The sequence below is a fragment of the Tigriopus californicus genome, chromosome 12 (assembly GCF_007210705.1).
Source record: "Tigriopus californicus strain San Diego chromosome 12, Tcal_SD_v2.1, whole genome shotgun sequence".
Taxonomy (NCBI): Eukaryota; Metazoa; Arthropoda; class Copepoda; order Harpacticoida; family Harpacticidae; genus Tigriopus; species Tigriopus californicus.
The window spans coordinates 6,322,532-6,327,344 of NC_081451.1; positions in this window are offsets into that span (position 1 = coordinate 6,322,532).

Genomic DNA, 4,813 nt, shown 5'->3' on the forward strand with positions numbered 1-4,813 from the left:
AGGAGAAAGATTTTGAATTCGTTCTTCTCGGTCAAATACAAAGTGACTGGATTGAACAACACTTTGGATGGATCCGGCAACTCTGCGGAGCAAACTACCTGATTGCAGTGAGGCAAGTTCTCGAGGCCGAAAAAACTATCAGGCTTAGGTCTCTCATTAAATTCTCCCATTGCTCCTTCAAAGATGCTGCTGAAATTTTGACTCAATCCCAAAGTTCATTTTCTGAAGCTCGAGAGATTGCGCCATTTGAAGAGTTCCTGGAGGGATTCACATTTGAAGAGAATGTAACTACTATTTCTGATTCAAATATCCTATTCTACATCGCGGGGTTTATTGCTGCTGGCCTCAGAAGAAATATGAAATGTGAAGGTTGTGTGACCATGGTTGTTATTGATACCAAGATGCCGAAGATGATCATCCGTGAAGAGGATTTAACTGAGGATAGCAAACCAATTTATGAAAAATTCATTGACCAACTCAACAGAGGAGGATTAACCAAGCCCAGTGATTTACTCTATATTATTGTGCTCCATCTCTGGCAATTGTATTCAGAGATAATCCAAGACGAGACGCTAAAAAGTAAGCTCCTAGACTCTATAGACTCCAAGAAGCTGTTTTCCTGCTTGGCGAGCTCATCTTTTAAGGATAATCCGCTTACAGCAAATCTTCTTGATCAGACTTGCGGAAATCACACAATAGCCACGTATCTGCCAAAAATATCCGGCAAGCTTTTCAACACCATGGCCAAAAATTTGGTATCCAAAGAAAATGACGATATTAGGCGAGCGAAGAAGAGAGCGAGTCAAGTCAAAGCTGACCGAAAGGTGAAAAAACTTCAATCTTCTGCAAAATAAGCCAAAAACATGTATGAATTGAATTCTCTGAATGTGTCAAATGAAGAATAGAATTGACATTTATCCCAAATTTCGTTTCGAAAGAAAAAAAAACTGGCCCACTTTGGAAAGGGTCATCTTCATAAGTTCCTTCCTCTTGTTAAAGACTTCCTTGATTTAAACTTATTTTCCGAACATAAAAAAAAAACTTTTTCTTCCCTCTTCAAATTTAACCGTGTTTTTCCTCTAAATGTCTTACATTGAACCAAGAATGCTCTGGTTGGGGAACCCATCGACGGAAGCAATTGATGAGAATGGTGGATCCTTCGGGTTACGGTTTGCGGCAAGGGTCCGGATATCAACGAGGGTTGGATGCCAATGACGGTCAAGGTTCCACTATCGGTGGAACTGCCTTGACTTGTGGAGGCCCACAGGTGTAGGTCCCTGGAATTTGAAGCAAAGCCTTGATTACAATCCGGGGATGTGGGATGTACCCTAATGAGTCAGAAGTGTGCCAAATTTGAAGCGGCCAATGTACAATCATACTTAATGAGGATCATCGACCCCATTAATGGAGGGAAAGGCATCATTAGGACGCAATCAGAGTGGATTATGTTGATTCAGTGAGAACAAAAAGGGAATGGATGTCAAATCAGAGACTAGCTTGGCTAATCTAGCCCAGAAAAAGCACTGAAGTTGTGATCTGTTGTGAAGGATCATGATTAGGGTTCGAAGAACAGTTTTAATTCGGTCAGATTAGGTTTTTCTCACAATGACGGCTATTTTTTGACCGTAACTTTCTTCCCTAGTTTAAAACCGTACAAGAATGGAACAATAGTAAATCCGAGGATATAGAGGTTGAATTCAGAGTGTGTGTGTGTGTGTGTGTGTTTGTGTGTGTTTATTTATGACGATAAAACATTAGGAATGATTGTTTATTTTATCTTTTTCGTAACCATTCGAGGATGGCAAGGATATGTAATTGAAGGCGTATTTTAACATTCTTGTATGAACTATATAGCAACTTTCTGCATTTCTGATAATATCAACTCCCTTATTGATGATAATTGTGGTTTAAGAAAGCATTCATTTCATTTTGGCTGACCTACGCTACGGAAGATAATAGTTGTATAATGATGTACGATTAAAAGCCCTTTCAAAACATGAACCTCACTTTGACGATAAAGATTTTTATGCTGCATTAAAAACCCGGTTTTCTACAATCTTAAGGCAATATAAATTGATCAACCCAATGAGTAAGAATGCTCATGAAAAAAAAAACTAATTTTTGAATCAATTTTGACCTTGTAAAACCACAAATGTGCTCGAATAATAAACAAACTTACAGCTTCTTTGCCACCTGCTTTCAACAATTCCTTCAATAATTACGCATCTTTTTGGCGGAAAAGACAACCGAAAATCCAGGTATTAAGGCAAAAATCAGCACTCCTTTTTCCAAGCCATGATTTATGAACACATAGGTTTTAACACTTCAACAGTCAAAAAGTAATAGTTTGGCTTTACAATGAAACGTGGGACTTCGTGAAAGCAATGGAATCAAATCAAGTTTTGCAATAAAAACATGTTGATGGGGAATACTCTCTAATGATTCATCAATAAATTGTGATGAAGGAAATGCTAATAACATCATTTTCCACCCAATTTTGAAGCATGTATCAATGAGGTCTTTTTCTTTGGCTAGTGAAGCGAAAGCTTGACCATCAAATCCCAATTATTTGGAAACAAATAAGGGAACAAATTGATATCGGTCGGTGTCTCAAACAGGTTTTATAATACATTTTCTCTTCCTTTTTTATCCTCCTTAATTCTCTCAACGGCAAAATCTAACATCTAGCGTGCTGTTTTTAATACCCTTCACACCTAATTTCACATGCTTATCTACAGACATAATTCTGTATATTAATAAAAAAATATGCAGCATATACACTTTGTACTTGTTTTGTTAATGATAGAGGGAGGACACCATAAAGAGTAAAGAAGGTCTGGTCTTTTGTTGTTTCTGTCAGAGCACTTAATACCACTCTTGTTGATTACAACCCCCACTTTTCGGTATTGGTTGTTGAGGTGAACTCGCAAACAATTGGGTCATTTTTCCGCCCATCCGAGGAAATGATGAAAGCCTCGCCCCATGGCGAGCTTTCGACACAATGATTAATGGTGACAGGTAACAACTGGCCCAGGCGAAAAAATTATGCCATACTTAATATTCTTCCGAGGAAGGGTGAGAACGCCATTTTGATATGGGAAAAATGACACGACAACCATGAGTCCATGTAACCACAATTTTGTATTTGTATTGGCAAAATCGAGCGACAAAAACGCGAGTATTCAGTGCACAGTGAACGATTGAGGCCAATAAAATAAGCGCTGACCTAGCTTCGATTGCTCGTGATAAAAACCATTCCAAGGCAACCAAAGCACTTATAACTTCAATTGTGGGTATCAAGAACTTCTTGATTCCCTAAATTGGCATTCGAAAAAACAACTTGACCTCTCCCTTCAAATTTGCTGTAAATCACGTATGTCTGAAGTCTGATTAGTACGCTGAATACTTTGTGCCTCCGCTTTTGAAAAGATATTTGCTTTTAGTCAATAAGAATAACACAGTTATCGTGGACACTGAACTTTTTCATTATTTCCTAAGGAAGAGGGAGCTTAGCCAAAAACCAATATTCATTACACCAAACCATCCACCCTCCTTCACTTTAGGGCAAATATCAGTACCACTCCGCTCCATAAGGCGCTCCTCTTCCGGAAGTGTTAAAAATGCCGGCAAGATAATCTCTCATACTACTGCGAAGCGATGGAGCTCCAAATACGTGGAACTAGTTTTTGGCAGTGTAACTACCAGGGAAGCGAGCAAATCGTGCCCTGAAGTACAGTTCATTAACATGCACGCACACTAGACTCTTTGAGTCCATTCATTGCTAGTCTGACTAGCCTCTCTGTATCCGGAACCAACTGTGCCACAGAGTTGCACAGAGGGTTGTTTTTGTGCTTCTTTCCGTTTTCAGCTGATGAGATCCTGACGATTGTCTCAAATGTTACAGATCAAACATCATTGAAAAATGTATAATCATTAGATGGGTGTGTACAATTTATCAATTAATGACTATACCACCAATGTTTATCTAGAGAAACAAAATTAAACCTTCCTTTCTCAAGCAATGAAACATGGTTTTTGAATGCAGATTTTGACAACTGACAGATTTTCATCATTGAAATTAAATAATTCAAGTCAGATATACGAAAGTGGCGCCATGTGTTTTTAAATCCAAAATCAAATCAAAAGCTCTGTGCCATTATGTGTCTAAGTTTAGTCTGATTCATGGACATTGTCTAGAACGTGAAGATTTGGATTTGAAGTGGCTATTTAGAGGTCAAACCATTTCACAATGGGTTCAATTTGAGTTTTGTCTTTATTTACTTAACTAATAGCTTTTATTGCGACTTTTGGCCATGCCATTTTGTACGAGACATAAAAGGTGTGTGTAAAAATATTATACACATTCATAGCTAAAAGAACGAAATATTCAGAATGATAAAATAGCTGGCTACAGAGTGATATCACAGTAAATAAAGATGACTAGAAACCAAAGAATAAATAAAATCAATACTTCTCAAGCACAATGCATTCTCCAGGATATGGACTTGAAGTCCTCAAATTAGTTCGGTTCATTATCATAAGACTTGGTATCTTTCTCATTTTATGTTTTTCCTTTGCTTTCAAATGGCGAAAAGTTTTTAATTTCCCTGTGCAGTGCACATGCATAGTTTGGCCACTCTCTCTGTAGTCTCTGTGATCGTGTGTCTTTCCTTTTTATAATGCAAGTCCCTTGTCTTTTCTCTCCCCCTTCCCTTTTGGGGCATTGAATCGAATGTGGGACAGCATTTTATTTCCAATCAATTCAAAGAGATTGCACATTCACACTCAATTCCCTCTTCCCGTCAAATTACTT